The following is a 26,775-nucleotide window of genomic DNA, read 5'->3' as shown; positions in this document are numbered from 1 at the left end:
AAATCATGTTCCATTTTATTTACTCACTTTTGATATATATATTAGCTTAATTTGGTAGCTCACTATTACTAGTTGTGTATATATATATATATATATATATATATATATATATATATATATATATTTTACTCTTTTTAATATCCAAGTGCTGTGTGGTATATCATTCTCTTGGAGGCTATATATATATATATATATATATATATATATATATATATATATATATATATATATATATATATATATATTATAATATTTTCTCAAATGTACACACACACACATGTTTTGTTGCAATTAGATGTGTTTGTGCTATAATGGTGTGTCATCTCTCTCTGATCATGCACGCATGTGATGGCCATTTTCATTTAATGAGATATCATCCATGATTGGTCCTCTTCTGATCATGTGATCACCATGTTAAGAGTATTTATTTTGAATGTATTCTTTAGAGCAGGGATCCTCAAACTATGGCCCTCCAGCTGTTGTAGAACTACACATCCCACGAGGCATTGTAACACACTGACATTCACAGACATGACTATGCATGATGGGAATTGTAGTTCCTGAACAACTGGAGGGCCGTAGTTTGAAGACCCATGCTTTAGAGTGTCAGCTATGAGTAAGCACTGAGTATCAGTGCGAAACATCAGCTGTGTATCCCGTTTTCACCTTTTTGCTGTGGATTGTATTGTATTCCATTTTACCATTAAAGGACAATTCAGGAATCTTTTCCAGGAGTGCGGCTGTCCAAATATTTTCTTTTTTGTTTTCTGCTATATGCACTGCCAGCACCCGTGGTATCCAGGAGGCGATTGATTAACCAAGCATTTCCATCTGGAGCGGTAATTCTCCCTATAACTATCAGAATGGATTTGAAGATGCCTTGTACCCTGGGATGCAAGATAAAGAAAAAGACCATAACACAGGAAAGCACTGCCACACTGCTCTAGATCAGTGTTTTTCAACTCCAGTCCTCAAGGCACACCAACAGGTCATGTTTTCAGGCTTTTCATTATTTTGAACAGGTGATTTGATCAGTTTCACTGCCTTAGTAATCACCACAGTCGTTTCATCTAAAGGAAATCCTGAAAACATGACCTGTTGGTGTGCCTTGAGGACTGGAGTTGAAAAACACTGCTCTAGATTATTCAAGAGACGCTCACCTAGTCGAAAGCTGCAGGCCCAGTCTTGTGAAGCACAAGTGTGCTCCACAAGGTCTTGAGGGACTCAACTTCCAGAAAGATGACTGCCCTGGACCTGTAGAGCACCCTGCCACCAAATACACCACACCCCCAAATATTGCTGCCAGCAGGGTCCAGCACCGACCAGCAAACATTACAGACCAAAACACATTAAGTAAAAGATTTTCGTTTACTTGCAATTCAGTTATAATATTCTACTTCTACCAATAATGGGACTAGAAATCGCCACTCGTATTTTCTGATCTCGTAGGCGAAAAAGCAGTTTTGTATTAGATTTATTTCTTGAGAGAAGAGTAACATTTTACAACACAGGTCTGTATTTAAAAAAGTATCAGTGCGAAACGTCAGCTGTGTATCCCGTTTTTTAACCTTTTTGCTGTGGATTGTAGTGTATTGCATTTTACCATTAAAGGACAATTCAGGAATCTTTTCCGGGAGTGCGGCTGTCCAAATATTTTCTTTTTTGTTTTCTATTCTGATAGTTATGCTGCCACTGCCAACTAATTGGACACTGGCAAACAAGACAGAAAATCCCCTCCCAGTCGAGCACAGTCAAGTTTTTTTTTTGGATGACGTCTTAAGCCTCGTACGCACGATCGGATTATCCAACGGGAATTGTGTGATGACAGGCTGTTGGAAAATTTGACTGTTTGTATGCTCCATCGGACAATTGTCGGATTTTCCGAGGACAAATATGGGATAGCATGCTTTAAAATTGTCAGCCAACAAATGTGTGTTGGATTATCCAATCGTGTGTACACAAGTCCTTTGGACAAAACGCCAAAGTACAAACATGCATGCTCAGAAGCAATGCTCACCATAACACATTAGCAGAAGTTGCCCAAAGGGTGGCGCTAAAGAGCTGAAAAACCATGTAGTTTCGTTTCGATGGCTGACAATTCTTTGCCGTTTGTATGCAATACAATTTCCTGGCCAACGCCCTTCGGACAAAAGTCCTGCGATTTTTATCCGCAGAAAATCCGATTGTGTGTGAGGGTTTAGGGTGCTGGTCATGTCTGTGCAGTCTCTGCACCTTTTAACTGGGTCTTCTTACAATTCCCAGTAGGGGAAGGCGATTGAGGGGCTAAGAGGAATGGTACCTGGACTCTGTGGAAGGCCTATAATGTTAAGTGAGTAAGTGAAAAACGTATATAGTGCAGAACGCGATTGGGGTTGTGAGCTTTTAGTTTTTCGCATAGATATTGGGGGGCATTTCCTTGAATACACTTATGCGTTAGACAAAGTGCCTTGGAAGTGATTCTGTCTTTTACTGGCAACCAATGAAGGGATCTCAGTGAAGGTGAGATTGATTCCCATGTTTTTTTCCCAGTCACAAGTCGAGCGGCCGTATTTTGAACGACTTGCAGACGAGTGATTTGGTATTTAGAGGGCATTTGCATAGTCAAGTCTGGAGTTGATAAGTGTTCCCACCACGACTGCTATGTCTTCTTTTTGGATAAAGGGAATGAGTCTGCGTAGTAGGTGCAGCAGATGGTGCGATCCGCTGACTACTGACCCTATTTGTGCATCCATTGTCATGTAGTTGTCGAAAATGACTCAGAGACTTTTGACTTTGGTGCTAGGGGTGATGGTTTTACCCAGAATGGGCGGGGGTGTCCATGTTGTTGCGGGATGATTTTTTCGGTTGGCGTGAAACAGGAGAAGTTCTGTTTTTGAGCCGTTGAGTTTAAGATAACTCTTTGTCATCCAGTTTTCTATCAAAGTAAGGCATTTCTCTAGTCCGAGATAATGATCCTTTTTGTTGCAGATGGGAAAATACAGTTGTTTGTCATCTGCATAAGAGTGGTAAAGTAACTTCTGGTTACTGATGATTTCAAAAAGAGGGCGGAGATAGATGTTGAACAGAACAGGCGACAAAGGGGATTCCTGAGGGACTCTGCATGACACCGTGCATTTTTCAGAAGTGAAAGGCCCCAGTTTCACTGTTTGTGATCGGTTTTCCAAGAAGGAGGAGAACCAAGATAAATCACATTCCGCGACTCTGGCTACTTCAGCTTGCCGAGTCAGTAATAATTTGTGGTCTACTGTGTCAAAAGCTGTGCTTGGGTCCAGCAGTACCAGAAGACAAGATTCTCCTTCGTCTGCTGCCTTGAGAGCGTCATCCCATATTTTCAGCAGTGCTGTTTCTCTCCCGTGACCAGGACGGAGACCCGATTGGAATGGATCGAGTAATTTGTGGGTGTCTAAATGATGTTGTAGCTGTTGTACAACTTCTTTCTCCATTACCTTGGAGAAAACATTTAGGGCTGTTATGGGTCGACGGTGGTTTGGGTCTTTGGGGTCGAGGGTGTTTTTTTTTAGAATTGGTTTGATTATGCCTTGTTTCAGCAAGGTTGGGGATGATATCATTAGGCGCTGTGCTATTTCGCAGAGTCCCGATGATATTTTTAGTGGCGTCGATGGAAATGGGTTTTAGAGTGAAATTAGTTGATTGCGCCAATTTTATGTGGGTATTAGGTTTGTGATTTAGGGGGGGGTTGAAGAAGGTTCTATTTTGCTGAATACTTTCACGGATTTTTTCAATTTTGCTAATGAAATAATCCGATAATTCGTTGCAAAATTCTTGAGAATCACAATTGGGGGCCTCTAGACAGACTGGGTTTATGGTCTGGGTGACTAGATTGAAGACTTCGCGGGGCGATTTAGGGCATTAGCGATGATATTGGAAAAATGATTTTTTTTGGCTATAAAGATTTCTTTATAGTATTTCTTAGTTATTATCTTATAAGTGGTGTGGTTTTCCTCTGAAGAGCTTCTTTTCCAAGCTGCTTCCGCTCTTCTGCGCTCTTGCTTCAACAATGACAGCTGGTCATTAAACCAGCTGGAGTTGTTTTTCCGGATGCATGTTTTGCGTTTTGGCGCTACTAAGTCGGCTGACTGTAGTAGAGCCTTGTTGATGGCGTAAAGTGTTTCTGTGGCTGTTTGATGTTGTTGGATTGTTTGTTTTTATTTTGTTCCCTAATGTAGTTTTGAAGAGTTCTGAGTGGAGCTTCTTCTGAGATCTAGTCCAGTGTGTTGTCACCGGTTTTATCGTTTTTTTTGAGGGGGCATTTTTAGTAATTATGAATTTAATTGCATGGTGATGTCCATGGTTGCGGCTCATTTTTCAGAATGTTAATTTCCAAATCTTGTCTGAAAATGAGATCGAGCTTGTGACCTGAAGCATGAGTGGGCCCACGTACTAGTTACTGCAGACCTAATCCTTCCAAATGGTCAATGCAGGCGTCGGGGACGGGGTCCTGTGAGGAGTTGGCCCAGAGGTTGAAATCCCAGAGCAGCAGGAGGTGTTTGATGTTTAGGGTATAGGTGGAGATGAACGGTGTCCTGGGGATTTGTTTGGAATTGCAGAGTGAGGGTTTCCATGAATGGAAGTGAGGTCTGAAGGTCTGGTTTAGTGATCGAGAGGGGAGTCTTGTGGATCACCGCCAGGCCTCCTCCTCTTTACCCCACTCTGTTTTCTGTTAGAATGCGGTAATTCTCTGTCACCAGTTCTCCTAGAATGGTGTTACAGTCGGCTGTTAACCAGCTTTCTGTGATAAAGAGGCAGTCTAAATCCTGTTGTAGGATGAAATCATGGATTTCTTGTCGGTGTCTTACTGCCGATCTTGTGTTGACCAAAGCGCATGATATGTGCTTTGGCTGGGGTGAATGAGTGTAATTTTTACCTGTCGATCGTCGATCCATTCTAAACAGTTGCTCAGTTCTTAGAGCTTTTTGGGTGACGGCTGGTAATATTGAGGCGGATGGCTTTAGACCTAAATGGTTTCTGCAGAGTATCTCAGATTAGCCATAATCGCAGAAACGCTGGGGAAGATGATGTTGATCGGGGAGGTATTCAATGACGATGGGAAGGAAGATTTCAGGTGGGTCGCCCAACTTGCTAAACCATCCCTCCCCGTTTGATCCAGAGGAAGGCGAAAAAACCCTGGCCGTGCTATGCCAATCTGCAGCGACAGGGGAAAAAAATTTCTTTCTGATCCCTCAAGAGCGATCGGGGGAGCCCTGGATCAAGCCATAAGTGGTGGTATTCCCTAGATTTATAAAACTGTTAGAGCTGATGGGGGTGGGGGGTGGGAGGAGGGGTATACTCCCCCCTGAGTTCCCCGGTGGGAGCCAATTTCCAGCTTTTGGGCTGTGGAAGGGGAGTGTGGGTAAGTGCTAGGGATGTCCCTATTGCTGGGGTGTACCAAGATGGCCACCGACCGGGACCAGGCCCGAGCTGGGGGCTGTGCGGCTGGGTGAATCCAGTCGTACGGAAGGAGGAGGCTTTGGGGCACCGAGGGGAGACAATGGAGATCCTCCTGGGGCAAGGGGGGGTTATTGTGATGTTTGAGGGGGGATTAATTCGGTACAAGCGCGGCTGAAGCAGCAGACTTTCCTAAACGCGGCCGCCGCGAACTTGCCGCAAAATTGTGCGGGCCGAGGTGGGGTTGTGGATGGCTGGAGCTGAGGCGGGGAGATGGCGGGGAAAAGGACGGCCGCAAACTGTCCCAGGGGAGGTGGATAGCCCTGAGAAACAGGGCTTTACCTTGTGAGGCTCCACGGAGATGATGCCTGCGGAAGGATGAGGGAGGCCAAAGGGGAAGGGAGACCGCTGGTCCTGGGAGCTGTAGCAGGGGAGCTGGGAGAACCCTGCCTATCTTGAGCCAGGAGCCACACGTCCTACTGCTAGGAGCGCGCGCCGATTATTACTACTGGCACCAGTTCTAGCCCTGGCAGTGAGAGCAGACTCGTCATGCAGTGCTGAATGTCTCAGTGAGTATTGGCCTTCTGAACCTGTGCAATCCTTTTAATTGCCTGTCAACCTGGCAGAGGGCTATACATATCAAGGGCAGTGATCCCTGAAGGCCATAGGAGCCTCCCCACCATGATAGGTGAAGTTTGGATCCCTTGGGGGGTCCTATAGAGTACCTCTGATAGGGGTCCCTCTAGAGCTGTACCCTTGGTGCCTGCTCCGCTGCATACTTTCACTTTATTTATTATGTATCCCCCCTGGTGGTCACTTGAAGTGTTAATATGCAGGCGGGGGGGGGGGGGTACAGAGTCTGGTGGGTGAGTGTGCTGTTGGCCATCATGGGGGGGGGGTGGCTGGGCTGGGCTATCGCACAGCTGGATTCTTGGGCAGTTAGAGGAAGAGGAGGGCACATGTTCCTATGGTTCAGGGCTTGGTGCACACCATTTCCAGGATCACTAAACTTTTATATTTATCCCCAGCTTTGAGGCATAACACCTTTTTTGGATGATTATTTTGGCTGGTGCTAATACCATTGCCCCTTTTTTGATTACCATGGACTGTTTTCACAGCTAGAACCCACTTATTGTCTGGGAACCCTCAGTTGGAGGTCAACAAACGCATGTACCTGTAATCCCCTCTTGTGTTGCACAGTAATTTCTGCTGAATGGTCACAAGGAATGCAGAGGACTTAAGTGTTTTAATATTGATTGCACTTTTAATATATTTTTTTTTTGTGCATTGATGGCACTACACCGATTATGATTTCTCACTAGGTCAGGTGATATTGCTATTAGTATTGGCAAGCTGTCACTGGTTGAAGCGTTGTTTTTCATGGTATTCTTTTGTTTTTTTAGTTTTACAATAACCAATTTCCTGGTGTGGGTCACAAAGGGGTGGGGGGCAGACCATGGAGATGGCAGACAGTTGGGTTTGGATTGTAGTAGCGCTGCACAATTCTGACAAAATGAGAATCACAATTTTTTTTTGCTTAGAGTAAAGATCACGATTCTCGTGGCGTAAAATCTTTCACATTCTAGAAAAAAATTTGGGCTAACTTTACTGGTGTTGTTTTTTTTTTATTTTTTTTTATTCATTAAAGTAATCTTTTCCCCAAAATTGCATTTGAAAGACCGCTGCACAAATAGTGTGACATAAAATGTTGCAACAACCACCATTTTATATATATATATATATATCTCTATCTATCTATGTATGGGGGTTCTAAGTAATTTTCGAGCAAAAAAAAAATGATTTTCATTTGGATTTAGTGGTTAAACTTTCCTAATTTACATGGCATACTAGCTCATTATGAATTGCTTACCTGAGATCAAAGTCCCCCCAGCGGCTCTCGTTCGCCTCCTCCGTCGCCGCCATCTCTCCCGGGGTGACTTCTGTGTATCGCTGCTCTGGAGCCACGATCATGTCACTCCCACGCAGGAGCCGCCAGTGACGGCACGATCGCCTTCACTAACGGCACGCTCAGTGCACCTGCGTCGTTGTCTACAGCGCACATGCGTTGTAAACATTGGTGCCCTCTTTTCTGCAAATATCATCTTAAGCGTGTAGGTTTAGGAGATATTTCTTGTACCTACAGGTGAGCCTTAATCTAGGCTTACCTGTAGGTGAAAGTGGTCTGTAAGGGTTTACAACCACTTTAAGTACTGTACATTATACAATTCAGAATTATATAATATTCATATGTGGTTACAAATATATAGCTAGATTCAGGTAGGGGCGCGCAACGTTAGGCAGGCGTAGCGTATGGCATTTACACTACACCACCGTATTCACAAAGCACTTGCCTCCTAAGTTACGGCGGCGTAGCGTAAATTGGTCGGCGTAAGCGCGCCTAATTCAAATGAGGATGTGGGGGGCGTGTTTTATGTATATTAACTGTGACCCGACGTGATTGCCATTTTTTACGAACGACGCATGCGCCGTCCGTGTACATATCCCAGTGTGCATTGCTCCAAAGTACGCCGCAGGGACGTATTGGTTTCGACGTGAACGTAAATTGCGTCCAGCCCTATTCACGAACGACTTACGCAAACAACGTAAAATTTTCAAATTTCGACGCAGGAACGACGCCCATACTTAACATTGACTAGGCCAGCTATTTGATAGAATAACTTTACACCGGAAAATGCCTTACGTAAACGGCGTATCGCACGTACATTCGTGAATCGGTGTATCTAGGCATTTACATATTCTACGCCAGACTCAACGGAAGCGCCACCTAGCGACCAAAGGAAAAATTGCACCCTAAGATACGACGGCACAGGCCGTCGTATCTTAGCTAGGTTTAAGTGTATCTCAGTTTGAGCATACACTTAAACTTAGGACGGCACAGATTCCGAGTTAGGTCGGCGTAACTCTCTCTGAATCTGGCAATTCGTGTTGATTAGGATATACGGAAGTGTGAAAAGTTAAAGCAATTAACAATTATGTGTTCAACACAAGGAGATGTAGGTATTCAAACAGTAAATGATTCTAATAGCTGAGTAACTGAGATTAACTAAAGATTTCCTGAGTGGGGGGCGTGTCCGGATGGCAATGGGAGCAGACGTCTAGTGTCTGAGCTCCCGCAGATCGGCTCTAAATCCGGTCTTTATAGGGTGCAGAGCCGCCTAAAAAGACCCCCTTGTGTGCCCCCAGCCTCGGTGGTACTCCTGGGGTATGAGAAAAGGCTACCAGAAAAGAGGCAAAAAGGTCGCGAAAACGGAAATCGCGGACAAGACCGCAGCCGGGGCCTCGCCTAAACATCCTGCCCGGATGGAGAACCAGGCCGACGATCCGGAGCGGCTGCCAGCTACGGCGGCTGATTTTAAGGCTGTGATGCTGGCGATCACTACCCTGACAGGCAAGGTAGACCACATTCAGACCCATGTGGAGTTTATCAGGAAGGACTTTGATACACTCCGGGGTCGCATGGCTGAAGTGGAGCAGAGGGTCTCTCAGACTGAAGACACGGTACATGACCAGGGAAGTTATGTGCATGTGTTAAAAACTAAAGTTAAGGCACTGGAGGCCCGAGCCAAGGACGCCGAGAACCGTAACATGCAAAATAACTTGTGGGTGCTGGGTCTTCCAGAGGGGGCTGAGGGTACGGATCCGACCGCCTTTGCTGAGCGTTTGCTGCAACTTATCCTCCCCTCTGCACGTATGTTTTGGTATACCTTGTTTTTGTACTGTTTTTTCACAAGCGATGTTTTTATGAATGTCATAGACTACCTGAGATGCTCTGTCCAGACCTGCGCAGTGGTCCGGACTCTGCATCCAACTCTGGAGAATGTATCCGGGTCTGAAAATGTGCCACTAAGTGATTGTGGCTGAATGCAATATAATATCATGGAACACCAGGGGGCTAAATTCCTCTGTGAAGAGATCATTGGTGTTTCAATTTCTTAAAACGTTTCGCCCCAAATCTGCATATTGCAGGAGACTCACTTGATGGGCGGTAAGCTCTTGAGTCTTCGGAAACCTTGGGTGGGACATCTATACCACTCCACGCATACCAATTACTCCAGAGGGGTCAGCATTCTTGTGCATAAATCCTTGCCGTTCCGACTGTTAGCAATGGAGATTGATCCGGACGGCCGTTTTGTTATGTTACATGCCATTGTGGATAGGTTGGAGCTGGTGGTGGTGGGACTGTACCTGCCCCCCCCCCCCCGGCCTTGCTTATGCGCTTACTTAACCAGTTGATTTCTAAGATAGCTGCTTTTGCCGCAGACAATGTGGTGATACTGGGGGACTTTAATCTAGTTCCGGACTCTGGGATGGTCAGACTTTCACCCGTATCGGGCTCATCCTCAGAGCTGCTCTCTTGGGCGGAGGCTTCCAACCTGACTGATGTGTGGAGGTTGTGCAACCCTTTCCAGCGAGCCTACACCTGTCACTTGGCCTCGCATAAGACCCTTTCACGCATAGACCTTGCCTATGCTGGGGGGTCTGTTCTTTCTAGAGTTCGGGACGTCTCTATTCTCCCCCGTGGCATATCTGACCACGCGCCACTTGCATTGAAACTATGTGTTTCCAATGCACCGGGGGAGAGCCTGTGGAGGTTGTCCATGTTTTGGCTGTCGGATTCGAGGATCTCTGAGCTGTATAGATCGGAGGCAATGCGTTATTGGCAGGATCTGGACCACTCTATAGCCCTGACCATGTCTTGGGATGCATTTAAGGCTTTTACTAGAGGCAGTTTGCAGTCCCACATTCGTGGGGTCCGGAGAGGCCTGAGGGAGGACACCCTGAGGGCTGAGGAGAGGGTGGCAGCACTCAAACTTGAATACTCCACTACTGGGTCCCCCGGGGTCTATTCAGATTTTTAGGCAGCGTTGAGGGATGTTCTCTTGCTCCGCACAGCGGCCACAAAACTCAGTTCCTACACCAGTCCCAAAGAATATTTGAACATGGGGAGAAGACAGGTAGTATGTTGGCATGGCTGGCGCGGGAAAGCTCCTCTCCAGTGACTATTTCAGTGATATGCGACTCTGATGGGACGGCCTTGACCGACCCCACCGCTATCAATGCCAGATTTGCATCTTTCTATCAGGAGCTCTACAGCTCTCGGATGGTATGTACGGATGCAGAGCTTGCGGCCTATCTCAATGGGACGGAGCTCCCATGCCTGACCTCCACGTACAGGGAGGCGCTGGATGGCCCTATCACATTGGAGGAGCTTCAGCGGGCAGTAGCATCCTTGCAGAATGGCAAAATGTCGGGCCCGGATGGCATCCCTGCCGAATTCTTTAAAACATATGCAGAGGAAATTCTCCCATCATTTAAACTTGTGCTCCAAAAAGCCACAGAGGGGGACTCTCTTCCCCCGACGATGGCTGAGGCGGTAATTGTTGTCATTTTTAAACCGGGTAAGCCCCCTGAACAGTGTTCCTCGTACCGAACAATATCTCTCCTCAATGTGGATGCCAAACTCTTGGCCAAGGTGCTGGCTGGACGACTGAACACTCTGATCACCGCATTGGTCCATGCAGATCAGTCTGGCTTTATGCCGGGCAGGGGAACCGATATTAATTTCCGTCGCCTCCTCACCCATCTATCCAGGGCAGGTGGGGACGGTAAGGGGGTTGTGGCCTCCTTAGACGCCGAGAAGGCTTTCGACTCGGTCGAGTGGCGCTACCTCTGGGCTGTCCTCCGTAAATTTGGGTTTGGCCCCCGTTTTATTGGGTGGGTTCAGATGCTATACCGCAATCCTACAGCCCGGATACGCACCAATAACTCGCTGTCATCATCTTTTCCTCTGTCTAGGGGCAGCAGGCAGGGCTGCCCGCTTTCCCCTGGTCTGTTTGCGCTAGCCATGGAGCCCATGGCGGCTCGCATCAGATCTGACCCCTCTGTGGAAGGAATTCAGATAGGTGTGGTCGTGGATGAAATATCCCTTTATGCAGATGACACCCTCCTTTTCCTCAAGGATACTTCCTCCCTCCCACCCGCGCTCCAGATAGTGGATGTCTTCGGCTCCTTCTCGGGCACTAAGGTTAATTGGGGGAAATCACTCCTCTTCTCACTACACGCATCGGGCCCTCACCCGCCGACGGGCACCCCCCTAAACTGGACACCTGAATTTAAATATCTGGGAGTAAGGATCGGGTCTCCGCTGTCCTCATACTATGAGCTGAACCTCCAACCACTGCTGAAAAACTTTTCGCAGAAATGTACAACCTGGAGGACTCTCCCCCTTTCACCGGTGGGTAGAGTTAATCTGATTAAGATGGTATATTTGCCTAAATGTCTTTACTTCTTTCGAAATTCCTCTCTGATTCCCCCCCGCCGTGTTTTTTGCCAAGATAAAAAGTATAATATCCTCCTTTATCTGGAATAGGGGGCCCCCACGGCTGTCTGTCTCCACCCTTCAGCTTCCCATTGATCGGTGGGGATTGTACCTACCGGACTTCCAGGTCTACTTCTGGGCGGCTGTCCTGGTGACGGTCAGGTGGTGGTTCTCCCAACCCCGCGATAACCCGGCAGTGACTCTGGAAGCAGCTATAATGGGGTCGTATGCCTCCCTTAGTAATGTGGTGTTCAGGGGGGCGAGGTCCCACCCTGGCATCACAGACTTGATGCGTACAACCATTACGGTATTTCACAGGGCTAGGACCCAGTTTGGCTCCCCCGAGACGTTCTCACCTCACATCCCCCTCTGGAGTAATCCTAATCTGCAGTACATGAATTCGGTTCCGGATCCACAAGTCTGGACAGGAAAGGATATAGTGAAACTGAGGCACATTGTTAGGGGGGGTAGGTTGCACTCTTTCTCCGATCTCCGGGACGCCTACTCATTACCGGAATGGATGCTGTTCCGAAATTATCAGCTACGGCATGCCTATGGGAAACAGTTCCCACCACTTCTCATGCTGGAATCAGACTCTGTGGAAGGGTTTCTTAACGCTAAGGTCATAGACAAGCCCCTGTCCTCCTTGTATCTCTGCTTGTCCATAGCTCCCACAAAGAAACTTGAAAAAACTTTGGAAAAATGGAAGATGGACATTCCTGATCTGTCAGAGGACGAATGGGAGACATGTGTCTCTTCCTTCGTTACAACTATGATTTCGGCTAGAGACCGATTTATGCAGGTCAAATTCCTCCACAGGGCCTACTTCACCCCGAAACGGTTGACAATTATTAATCCTAACGTCCCGGTGGCCTGCCCCAAATGTAATCTAGGGGCTGCCTCCTTCTTTCACATGGTCTGGTCCTGCCCCCGCCTTGGAGATTATTGGTCGGGAGTGGCTGACGCCCTTGACCAAATTACCGCTCTAGACCTGGGAGCCAGCCCTAAATCAATGCTGCTGAATGTCTTCGGCCCTGGGGTGCGGGGAAAATACACTAAATTATTCCTCGGGTATGCTACTTTTTATGCCCGTAGGGAGATATTCCTCCACTGGAAGAGTGCTGCACCTCCCACAGTGTCCTCATGGTGCTCGGTATTGAACTCGGTGCTGCCACTGTACAAGATCACCTTTGCTAATCGAAACTGTCCTACTAAATTTGATAAGATATGGTCGGGGTGGATAGATGCCTGGGGCACAGAGTTTACTGGTGACAATGATGGAAATGGCCCTCTGTTATGATTTCCTGGAAGCTATACGCTGTATGTTCAAGGTGTGTTTGACTGCTTGGATGAGGCCCCCCCTTTCCCTCCCCCCTTCTCCTCCCCCCCTGTTATACACTCCTCCTGCTTCCCCCCCCCGGGACCTCCTTTAAGTAACCTTGCTATGATTTCTTGTTCCCAAATTGGTATCTCATTGTATTGGTGTATGCTAGCCTGTCACCGCCTCTCTCCTGTTCATACCAGCAACCATGGGCGTCCGCTGAATTTTTTTTTAGGGAGGGGCGCTTCGGCAGCAGCGATACACATTTAACCCTTTCTTCAAACGCTAGCGGGGGTTAAAAGCGCCCCTCTAGCGACCGAATAGCGCAGCTAAAACGATGGTAAAGTTTTAGTGCCGCTTTACCGATAATACTGCCAGCTGGCAGTGTGAAATAGCTCTTGAGATAATTCAGCTTCACTCCATGCCCATATAAATATAGCCTAGAGAATGTACAGACCCCCCTTCAGCACAGATGGACCCCCCTTCTGCACAGACCCCCCCTTCAGCACAGACCCCTCCATTCAGCACAGATGGACCCCCCTTCAGCACAGACCCCCCATTCTGCACAAACCCCTCCATTCAGCACAGACCCCTCCATTCAGCACAGACCCTTCTTCAGCACAGATGGACCCCCTTTAAGCACAGACCACCCCCTTTAGCACAGATGAAACCCTCCTTCAGTACAGACCCCCCTTCAGCACATATGGACCCCCCATTCAGCACAAGCCCCCCCTTCAGCACCCCCCCATTCAGCACAGACCCCTCCCCCAATCCCATTCAGTACCTCAGATCAGCCATCAGCACTGCACAGGCACAACAGGTTCCCTCCTCCTGTAAACACTGGAGGGGGAGTCGGCTTCACTCTGCTCGCTGTGCCTGTGTGACATCCGGCCCGGGACCGCTCAGACAGCCGGCGGCCTGCAAAACTCTTCAACACCTTCTCGATTTTCCGGGGGGGTCAATTGCCCCCCCTTGCCCTATGGAGCGGACGCCCGTGCCAGCAACACATCTAACTGGTGAAATTCTAAGTAATGCTTTCTCTGTGACTAACTGTGTTTATGCATCGCTTGTATTGTAAAAATTTGAATAAACATTTTTCTTGTGAAAAAAAAAAAAAAGATTTCCTGAGCAAACTTGGGTTAATGGATTGCCTTTTAAAACTGATACTATATTCGTAACCTATGGAACTTCAAAATCATAAGGTATAAGAGACAGAGTAGAAAAGAGTAAAGTAGTAGTAGTGGGGAGGGGTCCACTGGGTCGATCTAGAAGTCGGACCTGTATGATCAGTATAACTTCAAATCATCTACATGGCATTAAAACGGTCATTAAATGCTGTCGGTAAAAAAGGTTCTATTCAAGGTTGCCATAATTAGCGGAATTAGCGGAATTTGGTTTTGTTCAATAGCCGCCATTTTGGTGTGTATCATAACGTTGTTCATTCTTTGTTTTGTCTAGGTCAACGCCAAAGAGGGAGTTTTCCAAGCTCTCGCCACAGTTTGTTTTATTGGGCATGAGTCAGACTATCTGGTTTGACATTAATTTTTGTCGTTTTTGGGTTGTAGGAATGTGTTAATCATTTTGGAGGCATATGTATATATTTCTTTCCAAAATGTTTGTACTGTCGGACATGACCACCAAATGTGTTTGTATGTACCACCTTCTGTGCAGCCGCGGAAGCAATGACCAGGATAGTCGGGTACATTTTTGCAATTTTGGCTGGTACCAAGTACCATCTAGTTAGTACTTTTATAGTTGGTTTCCATAGCTATTACATTAGAGGAGGAAGATTTTAATTGTGGACCAAATTTTTAACCATTCTGCCTCATTTATGGCATATTCCAAGTCCTCCCATTTCCGCACGTAGGTAGGTTTATCCGTTTCAGCATTTATTAGTAATTGAGAATAAAGGGAGGAGATTAGTCCTTTAGCGTGTTGCTCGTTTTTGCAAGCGGGTTCAAAACTAGTAAAATGGTTCAGAGGTGTGTCTGAAGTGGTATTGGGTGTAAAAAAAAAAATTAATTTGTAAGTATCGTAACATTTCCGATTGTGGGATACCATATGTTTAGCAGAGAGACGGCAAGGGGATAAGGGATGAGGAGTTTAACAAAATTGTGAAATTTCAGTAAGTCCAAGGAAGACAATGCTTTATAAGATGCATATATCCAAGCCAGGTAAAAGGTTGTTTTTTTTTAGAAAGGAGAGGGTTGTGTGGAGATTGCAAATGGTGTTTAAATGTATATCTATCCCAGATGGATGGGTAATGCTTTTAATTATAGCTGTGGCGGCCCGTCCATAGGGGGCGCATGGGCGCCACATCTCCCCCCCCCCCAAAGCCAGTAACAAAACAAAAACAGGCCCTTTAAGAAAAAAAAAAAGAAAAAAGGTCCTTTTTAAGTGCACTGTGTTCAGGGGGGGTGCCGGGCACAGTGCACTACTATAGCGTCATTCCCCCCTCCAGCAAGCAGGCAAGACACTTCATTTGCAGTTTTTTTTTAAAGCTCCATGGCACTCTGCAGAGCGCCACGGAGCCAGTCACTCTCCACTCTCATTGGGTCCTGCTGCTTCCTCATGTCTGCACCCCTGTAGGAAATGGGCGGTGCTTTCCCCAGGGCAGTGTCACTTTCGGTTTAGTTTCAGGAGGACTCTGAGGTAGGCAATTTATTAAAACACTTTATTTGTCTTATTGTCTGTCCAGTGTCACTGTCCACCACATCCATGTACAGCAGCACCTTGTGCTGTATGTATGCTCAGCCTGTACTGTGATCGGACTGAGAGTGGACTGGAGGGGGGAGGGTGCCATGTTTCACCCGGCAATCTGGAGCCTTACACATCTCCTGTATATGGGGAATTGTGGAAAATTAAGGGGGATTATAACGGTGCCATTTAAACAAGTCTTATATAAGAAACAATCAAAGTTGTAGGTATAAACATTTTAATAATGGTAGAAAAAATCTTATAAAAACATTTGAGATCCAATAAAATTGACAAAGATGTTACAGATATTCCCGACATGTTTCGGCAAACATTGCCTTCCTCAGGGGTATGAGTCGATCAATACATTATTATGAATCTAATAGGGAATACATACAGAGATATTAGTTCAAAATTTTATAAACAAATGAATGTAACAAAATATGGCTACAGCCTCAAAGAGTAGTTGAACAAACCGCGATCGAGTGTGTGGAAAAATAACCATTGTGAAAGACTGACAGAAACCATACCTACCTCACGCTCAAGCAAAAAGACAGAGCCAAGTGCAGCGCACCGTAATAGCAGCCGAGGCACCAAACAGACCTTAGTGTGGTTGCAGGGGGCTAGTATTGCAAACTAAAATATAAAAAATTCAGAAAAAGGAAAAAAGTTAGGGATTAAAAGGACCACAAAATAAAATGTTGTGGTATCCTATCCTCTAACAGGACTAACATAGCCTCTAAACATACCTGATATGAATTTAATTAAAGTTTGAAAAAGGAGGGTGCTGAAAAAACTGCCATTGATGGAGGATTAGCAGTATAATCAAAGGGTACGTTGTGCCTAAGGACACATTTTTCTGCCCCTGTTTAACAGAGGCGCCTAATAACAATTTTTGATGCAATACTTTGCACGTGGCTCCTTGTTGTGCTCCAATTACAGTTATTGGGAGGGGTTGCAGTGTTGTGCCTAAGGCACAATTTTTCTGCCCCTGTTTAACAGGGGCGCCTAATAACAATTTTTGATGCAATACTTTGCACGTGGCTCTTTGTTGCGCTCCAATTACAGTATGTTTGAGGGGAGTCCTTTTTTCTATAATAACCCCCCCTTTTTTTGTATTCAATAGGGATGGTGGCGTGTGTTTTTCATACGCCTCATTTAAAGTCCCAACCCCAGTTTTCTTTGTACCATATAGGGATGGAGATGCGTTTTGCTGATACCCTTATACTATTATGCGTTTTTTTCCAGTGCTCTTCACCACAATACCAAGCATAGGTGGAGGCGGGGACACACCCCTAGTCACCTGTCCTCCATCTACCCATTAGTCTTTACATGCCTCCATTGAGGAGACTTCAAAAGTTTAGTTAGGACTGCAGATCGCAGAGAGCCTTGGCGCGGGCTCTGCAGCTTACTCATGTACTTGCAAATGCGTGCAACCAATCTCTGCTTTTAACATATACAGTTAGACAGTTGAATTTGGCTTGCTGTTTGGGTGGTATGTATGAGCCTGGTTATAAACGTTTACTATTTTACTTATACTACTGTTTGTTTAAAAACGCATCTCATTTAAAGTCCCAAAAACCCCCCCTTTTTTTGTATTCAATAGGGATGGTGGCGTGTGTTTTTCATACGCCTCATTTAAAGTCCCAACCCCAGTTTTCTTTGTACCATATAGGGATGGAGATGCGTTTTGCTGATACCCTTATACTATTATGCGTTTTTTTCCAGTGCTCTTCACCACAATACCAAGCATAGGTGGAGGCGGGGACACACCCCTAGTCACCTGTCCTCCATCTACCCATTAGTCTTTACATGCCTCCATTGAGGAGACTTCAAAAGTTTAGTTAGGACTGCAGATCGCAGAGAGCCTTGGCGCGGGCTCTGCAGCTTACTCATGTACTTGCAAATGCGTGCAACCAATCTCTGCTTTTAACATATACAGTTAGACAGTTGAATTTGGCTTGCTGTTTGGGTGGTATGTATGAGCCTGGTTATAAACGTTTACTATTTTACTTATACTACTGTTTGTTTAAAAACGCATCTCATTTAAAGTCCCAAAAACCCCCCCCTTTTTTTTTTTTTATATAATTTTTCTTTCACAAAAAAATAATGGCCCCCCACCACCCCTAAAATAATCGACATATTGTTGCCACACAGCACGTGCGCAAGCAGTATTAAATTACTTTTTTCTTATTATAATCTCATGTTGTGTAGGGACATTTATAAACACGTGCCACTACTATAGACACACAGCAGGTGTGATATTTAAAGGAATTTTTCATTTTTTTTCACTTTAAGCATCATTAAAATCGCTGCTCATAGTCCCCTAGACTTTAATGGGGTTCTAAATGTTCGCGCGAACCCGCGGTCTGTTCGAACGTTCTAGTGCAAACCGAACGCAGGTATGTTCGGCTCATCCCTAGATATTGCCTCTCAGGGTCTTTAATTTCTGACTGATCTGTGAAAGGTTATAAGGGTTCCTCTTCTTTTGGCGCTGGCCCAGGCTGTAAATAGTAAATAGAAAGTGGATAGAAAGGCTCATATATGCTTTGTAGTAGAATTCACTGCGAAGTGAGTTTCCTGTAGGCATATGTGGGCCGCCTTAGCTTGAAAGGAACAATGGTTTGGTTCTTTTCTGTGGTATGTTGAATCCCTGAACATTCACGGAAAGAGTGTTTAAGGGTGCCATGCAGTGGCGGTTCGTCCATAGAGGGCGCTGGAGCACCGCCCCCTCTGGCTCTCACCGCCACTGAGTCTAATAACATAGATTAATGCATTGCACGAATCTATGTTATTATCGCCGCTGTTCTATTCAGATGGTCGGCGCTCATGTCCGGCCATCTGAATAACGGCAGCTGGTTGGCTGTACGGAAGTGCCTATCAGAGCCAACGGCTCTGACAGGCTTTTCCGAGTACAGCGCTCGGGTCCCGGAAGCTTATACAAGGAACGCACTAGGGATAAGACTGACAGGCGTCTCAGCCAATCAGGTTGGCCTATTCTGGCTAGTTTAACCTGATTGGCTGAGACGCCTGTCAGTCATCGAGGGTGGTAGAAGACATCGAGGGACGTGGATGGCTGACTCCAGTAAAGGTAAGTGCCGGGCGGGAAGGGGGGGGGGGGGGGGAAATTACAGGGCACATCGGCGACATCAATTGGCACAGTGGCGACAATAGGCACAGTGGGGACAATGGGCACAGTGGGGACAATTAAAGGGCACAGCGGCGACAATTAAAGGGCACAGCGGTGACAATTAAAGGGCACAGTGGTGACAATTAAAGGGCACAGTGGTGACAATTAAAGGGCACAGTGGTGACAATTGATGGCACAGTGGCTGTGTTTGATGGCATGGCACCGTGGCTGCGTTTGATGGAATGGCACAGTGGTGACAATTGATGGCACAGTGGCTGCGTTTGATGGCATGGCACAGTGGCTGTGTTTAATGGCATAGCACAGTGGTGCGAATTGATGGCACAGTGGCTGCGTTTGATGGCATGGCACAGTGGTGACAATTGATGGCACAGTGGCTGCGTTTGATGGCATGGCACAGTGGTGACAATTAATGGCACAGTGGCTGCGTTTGATGGCATGGCACAGTGGTGACAATTGATGGCACAGTGGCTGCATTTGATGGGCACAGTGAGGCTGCAATTTTTTTTTTCCGTTTGCGCCCCCCCAAAAATGTTGAGCACCAGCCGCCACTGGTGCCATGATATATGATCTAAAAGGTAGCACTCACCAGTGTCTGGTAATGTCCGACTGGATGAATTGACCGTGTGGACCTGTAAGAGGAAAGATAAAGAGGAGGGACCAGTACTGTCAGAAAGAAGTATAGAGAAGCGGAGAGAACTGAAAAAAAGGATAAAGTTAGATAAAATGCAAAATATATATTGAAGAGTAAAGTTTTCCTGTAATGGGGGAATGGACCACCATCGGGGGAGTGCAGCCTGCGTTGTTTGCCCACATATTATGGATGGGCAAAACGAGGAGGGCAAATTGGGGCACACTGAACATCTGTGTGAGGAGAAGAAAAAGCCCTAATATTATTGAAGAAAAGAAAAATGCAGAATAATTAGAAAAAAACTGCTTGGTATTGGATTATTAATCCTGGGGTACATAAAAATATATAAAAAAAAATTGGTTATGGTAACCATCAGATAGAAATTGGATTAAATTAGACCAGAACAGAATGTAAATTTCTTATTGAATTCCAATAATAACTTATATTGTATTATAAGACTGGCTATCAACCCTGGTTGATCTTTAATTTAATTTAATTCAATTCAAGTTTTATTTATAAAAGATAAGACCTACCAGTTTGTCTTGGTAATTTTGGTTAAAAAAAAAATATTGAAGAGAAAAAATGCAGAATAATTAGACTTAAACTAATACAAGTATAAAACCCGCTTGGTATTTGATTATTAATCCTGGGGTACATGAAAGAAAAAAAAAATCTGTTTTGGTATCCATCAGATAGAAATTAGGTTAAATTAGAACAGAACATACATTTCTTTTTAAATCTCATTAATAACTTTGTATTATGAGAAGACCGGCTACCGACCTTGGGTGATAACTTCTATAAATAAAAATAGAGTTAAATAAAATAAGACCTTTTACTTTGTCTTGCCAATTTTGGTCAAAAAAGAGAAAAACTTGGGGTGGGGGGAGGGGGTAGCCAAGTATATAAAAACATAAATTAAAAAAAAAAAATCACTTTCATACGTATGCTTGCATATATATTCACATTCATACTACAATGTATAATTGTGTGTGTGTATATATACACCTAAATATACAAGTATGCTCTCTATCATACTTGGATTTGGATTGGGTGTTTCAATATTGTGCTATAAGTTTAGGGAATCAAATTGGACATCATCTGGGTTTTAAAGTAAGGGTTAGGTGAAAAGGTAGAAAGTAGATGGGCGGAGCTTAGTTTAATAAAGTAATGTTTCAAAGTGTCTTCATATACTATTTAGTCCATGGCGTCTTCTGTATTTTGGAGGGGAATCCAGGCGACTTCTTTTGTGAGAGTGGGGATGATTTCCATTGTTTCCAGAAAGTTTTGAGGATTTTTGTGACGAAGATGGCGCAGATCTTTTGTGTTGCGAATTGGGACCAGATCCAGATTCCACCAAATGTAGATTTTGTAGTGTATGCTGTAGTTCTTCCTCTGATCTACAGATGAATTTAGAGCCTTGGGCCCGGATTCAGGTAACACTTATGCCGACGTATGTGTAGATACGCCGCGTAAGTGCACAGATGCGCCATTGTATATATGCGCCTGATTTTTAATGCAAGATACGCCTGAAATTTGGCTTCATCCGACCAACGTAAGTTTCCTATGCCGTCGGAGCCTGAGCGCATATTTACGCTGGTCGCAAGGGGCGCATCCATTGATTTACGCGTTGAATATGCAAATGACCGAGATACGCCGATTCACGAACGTACTTGCGCCCGTCGCAGTAGTATACGCCGTTTACGTAAGGCGTACGTCCGGCGTAAAGTTATTCCACCTATAGGAGGCGCATCCCATGCAAAGGTATGGACGACGGAACAGCCATCGTATTTTACGTTGTTTACGTAGTAGTACGTGAATAGGGCTGGGCGTAGGTTACGTTAACGTCGTAGCCATTGAGCCGTCGTATCTCAGGGAGTATGTTTGACGTGATTCTGAGAATGCGCGTGCATGCGCCGTTCGGACCATCATTTGCATGGGGTCACGGTTCATTTAAATGAATCACGCCCACCGTCCACCTACTTTGAATTAGGCGGACTTACGCCAAATGATTTACGTTACGCTGGCGCAACGTAGGGATCGCTCCCTACGTTGCGCCAGCGTAACGTGCTTTGTGAATACTCTGCTTGCCTCTCTGGGATACGTCGGCGTAGCGCATATGAGATGCGCTACGCCGGAACAAAGATGCGCCGATCTACCTGAATCTGGCCCTTGGTGTGCAAAACGGATAGAAAAAGGGAAACCCCATTCGTAATTTATGTGGTGATTTTGTAGTATCTGAAGTTAGAGTTTCATTGGTTGGCGTTTGGTAATGGTCAGTTGAGAAAGGTCAGCAAAAAGTTGGCATTTATGTCCCTGGAACAATAAGTCATTCTTTCTCTTGCTGCTGCTAGCAGGTTCTCCTTTGTGCAGTAAAAATGAAATTTTGCGATTGATATTGCGTGGTGGACCCTCTGCCTTTTGGGGTGCAAGAGTGCGATGAATTCTATCCATTTCTAAACGTTCTGCTGGCAGTGTAGGCATAAGTTCCTGAAATAAGGCAGTAATAGTATCTTGTAGGTCTGTCACTGACTCTGTTATACCTCTGATGCAAATGTTGGAGCGTCGGGCCCTACTCTCAAAATCTTCCAGTTTTAGATTGTAGTTACAGTACACTTTCCTCAAGATTTTCTGGTTTAGCCATGTAGTCATGTGCTGAGTTTTCAATCTCATCCACTCTGGTTTACAGCGCTTCTGTGCGTCTACCCAGCTCCCTTATCTTTTTTGTGAGGCTCTTTGTGAATATGTTCTGAGGTTTGCCTCAGAGTAAGCATTTTTTTCAAACTGCCTCAATAAAGCTGGAGAGTCTTGTGAAATACACTGTGGGGTTGATTTACTAAAGGCAAATCCACTCTGCACTACAAGTGCACTTGGAAGTGCAGTCACTGTAAACCTGAGGGAAAGATATGAAATGAGGGGAAGCTCTGCTGATTTTATCAGTGGATTTGCCTTTAGTAAATAAACCCCTGTATGTCATTTGTTTTCTGAGTCCGACTCGCTAGGTTGGTGTTTCTGTGAGCGCTGAGGCTTTTGAGGAGGAAGGGACCTGCGCCATTTCTCTTCCGTTCATGGACGGACACAGCAGCATTGACCTTAGGGTTATATTCCTTTCCTTTCAGGAGAGACTAGGCAGAGAAAACAGCACTTTAAGTGTTAAAACACTTTCCTCAGTACAGCACCTCCCAGGGGGTGGGTCCCCCAGGTACATCCCACTCTCTGACTCATGCAGCTCCATTTTTTTTCTGCCTAGCGTTGGGAGAAGACATGGCCTTTCTGGAGTCCATGTGCTCTGGAGTCTTTTTGTGATTTTTTTAGCTTTTTGTGATTTTTCCTGCATTTTTGGATCCTGGGATCTACAATCAACTGCCGACTGGGTTGCAGGCTGGATCCTAGATCCTTGTAGTCCCCCCATGTTCGGCCATCGAGCGTTTGCTGGGCCGTTAGCTAGGCCGTCCACAACATGCCCCGTTGCTCCAGGGGCGGCCGGTGAACTACATGTTCCAGGGCACACATATGACCTGTCTCTATGGCCTTGTCACAGTGTGCCGGGCCGACTGCCATGCCGTATCTGCTGCGGACGTTGGGTCTGTCTGGAATGCCTCCAGCCGGTGGTCGCAGGATGGGTAAGTAGTTTCCCCTTGCCCTGGCAGGGTGGTGCAGCTGGTGCGTTCCTGGGGAGGTCGAATGAGGGTCCGCCCTGCTTTCCTCTCTCCCTTCCTCTCTCTCCTTCCCCATTCTGGGTGGCGGCTGTAAGAGGGGAGGGGTCCGCCTGGGGCTCTGTTACTACCGGGGGCTGTGCTAGCGATGAGGTGCTATTTTTTTTATTGTACTGGGGTTGCTGTGTGTGCTGTGTGTTACTGGTTTTAAACACGTGTATGGCCGCCATTTTACCCGAGTCGCGTATAAGTACTATTGAAAGTAATGGGAGGCTGCCAGCTCTCGTTCATGCTGTGATTAAGTGAATGATCAGACCTGGATGCAGACTGCAGCAGTGGAGAACCTGGGTAAAGTCATTGACCAAATATGGTCATGGCCTTATTTGGTCAGTGATGTCACTCAGGGTCCCTGCTGGCTTGTTTACAATTTTTGATGATGGTACAAACATTCTGCAGCATGGTTCCCTCATGAATTATGTATGCCACTGCAGTGATGTTCCTGGACTGCATTGTCAACAAGTGACCCTAATGCTGGGATGCCCCAAATGTCTAATATATTGGACAGCTTGGACTCCTGCATCTGTCTGCTTTGCACTAAAGGTTACCAGAAGATTCTATCCCAGATGAAGCACACATTTGTCGTGAGAATCTTCCATTGAAGGGGAAGAAACAAAAATGGGCAAGAACGGAAGAGTATCACCTCTATTAAACTGACTATAAAAATAGATCAGATTTGCCAGCATCCCGGTTAATATGGAGAAAGTGAGACCCGATGAATAATTGATTACAAAAGGCTGCTTGGGGCCAGTTGAGAACAGTCATAGGTCAGGATTGTTGGTTGGGACTTTCAAGGCACTGATAGGAAACCAAATTGGTATAAAAAACAATATTTATTTACATATGACAAAATACAATATAAAAAGACATTTAGGGACAGACCCCACAGATCAGATCAGATATTGAGACCATCTGTGTCTAATGGGTGGAGCCAATGACCTTGACCGGTTTCGCGGTTGTACCGCGTCTTCAGGAGGGTCTAAAAAAATATGTACAAGATATACAGTAAACAGCAAGCATTATGTACAGTATAATATACATAAGAAACAGTAGATTTTCTCAGAGAGTAAAAAAAAAAATTGCTCACCTAGACTGGTCAAAGCGATCAGGCAATGGGTCTGAAATTTCCCCCGTGGCGCACGAAGGGGGATAAATAGAACGGGCTCTAATAAAGTAAAATTCAATAGTAATATTTGCTGGTAATGGGCCTAAAGAGGGGGACACCGCGTGCTGATCTATGGTGTGAAAGGAAAATATAGAAAATATAATGGTGTGGAGGGAGGTGGGGAGTACTGCAAAGAAATGGACTAGGCAAGAGGAAAAGGAGGGGAAGGGGGGAGGGGGAAATAGGTCCAGGGGTGATGGAAAGGGTATAGGGTGAGGGGTTATGGATGGGAAGAGGAAGGGCCGAAAAATAATAAGGATAAAATGGGATGGGAGAATGGGAGGGAAGGACGGAAAATTAGGGAGGAAGAAAAGAAAGGGAAAAGAGGGAGGAGGGGGGGCAAAGAGGCAGGGAAGTATTGGGGAGAAGGGAGATGGTAGGCATGGAAGGGGAAGGGAAGAGGGGAAGGAAGGAGAGGGAAGGAAGGGCTGATGCTGAGGGATAGGGGGGGAGGGGGGAAAAGGGGAAGTGGGGAGTGAGAGGAAAAAAGGGGGAGGGAGTGAGAGGGAAAAAGGGGGAGGGAGGGGGAGGGGAAGTTGTTGGTGGTGAGTGAACACGGGGAGGAAGAAACATAAGGGGATAGTGAAAGAAAGGAAGGAAGAGGGGGGAAGGAAAGGGAAAGGGGAGACGGGAGGGGGAGAAGGGGGTAGCTGTTGATAAGAGGTGAAGAAGGGGAGGCATTAGGAGTGAGTATTGGAAGGAAGGGGGGAAAGGGGGGTTTATTTAGGGAAAGGGGGGGTGTCAGTGTAAAATAAAGGAGGGAAAGAGAAGGGGGGATAGTAGGCAAAAAAAGGGAAGAGTGAGTTAAATTAAGAACTGAAACAAGGAATGAGAAGGGAATAAAGAACAATGCTGGATAAAGATGGGTGTGATGGATAGGAGAATGAAAATGCAGGAATTGCGTGCTGGGAAGAAAGGGAGAGAGAAGTGGAAGGTAACCAATTACCAAGGAGGTATGGAATACAAGAATATAAGCCCAAAGAAAACCATGAATCACTAGGATGAAGATAGATAACAGATGTGGTAGTGTGTCCTTACCACAAGAGCAAAAATGAGCTCACATAAACTGGGGCACATTGGAGCAGGTGAAATCACCGGCTAGGATAAGGGTGGAATATCCAAAATTCTATACGGTATAGACAGTATGTCTGGCTGCAGGAAAATCAAAACAATACTGGCTTAGAAAAAACTCTCACAATATTAGCCAGAAAATTAAAAATAGAGGAGAGAGATTACAGTGCAGTTAAGCACTGGCCAGAGGGCTTACCGTTTGAAAGTACAATAGCCGCGTGACCCCAGGGAGAGCATCCGCGTCGTCTCACAATAACAGCTCAATGAGCTGTTTATGTGGGGAATCCCAGACCACGCCAGGCGTAATGTGATTACGACACTGGCGCGGTCCACCGTCCCGCCTCCCACGCACTGGTGACAGTGCGCAGGTGTGCAGTCACAAGACCCAATGGCGTGACGCCAGGTCAGAGACTGCAAACAGGGAGCCGTGATAGGAGCTCCCTGCTCGGGACGGATACTTTGTGTGCCATTTGGAGGAGGGGACAGCATCAGAGCCGGATCATGTGACCAGGAGAGAGTAGCTCTCGAAAAGAAACTGTAAACATTACAAGAAGTTAGGAAAAAACATTTATACATTGATTACAACATTGATCATCAATGGGTTATGAACATAGGAGGAGAGTCCTATAATAATTTTTCATTGCAAAAGAGAACCAGGGAGTCTGAAATTCAGAGGGGGGGACCTCTGAATTCTGCACCAGAATTTCTTATACAATAATTGATAGTGGTAAATATGGGGAGAGGGTAGCAATCCCATCAGTCCCTAATAGGGTCATGACCCCAAAACAAAAAACAGAGAATGATTTGCAAGAGGAGGGGAGACACATTTGAAAACCTTACAGAAATTATTTATAGGAATTCATCTCATTTAACCCTGGAGGTGTCGTGGCATTAAGATGTTCAATCCAAAGACATTCTTTTTGTAAAATTATTTTATCCCTAATACCTCCACGTGGATGTGGAGGTATCACTTCCAGTACAAAGAAGCGCACCATGGACAAGTCATACCGATGATAAAGTCCGATGTGAGGGCCAATGGTGGTGAGCTTTCCACAGCCTGAGTCATATAGATGGCCGCCCATTCGTTGGCGGAACTCTCTAATCGTTTTACCGATATAGAAAGCTCCACATCTGCAATTCATAAGGTAAATTACCCCTTTAGTGCCGCAATCAGCAGAGAAAGAAGGGCAAAAGTGTTCGCCGTTGGGTAATATAAAACGTTCTCCCTCTAAAACCCAAGGGCAACGTGGGCAATTGCCACACTGAAAGGTCCCCCTGGGTGTAGACCG

The sequence above is a fragment of the Rana temporaria genome, chromosome 1 (assembly GCF_905171775.1).
Source record: "Rana temporaria chromosome 1, aRanTem1.1, whole genome shotgun sequence".
NCBI lineage: Eukaryota > Metazoa > Chordata > Amphibia > Anura > Ranidae > Rana > Rana temporaria.
This window is presented reverse-complemented; position numbering follows the sequence as displayed.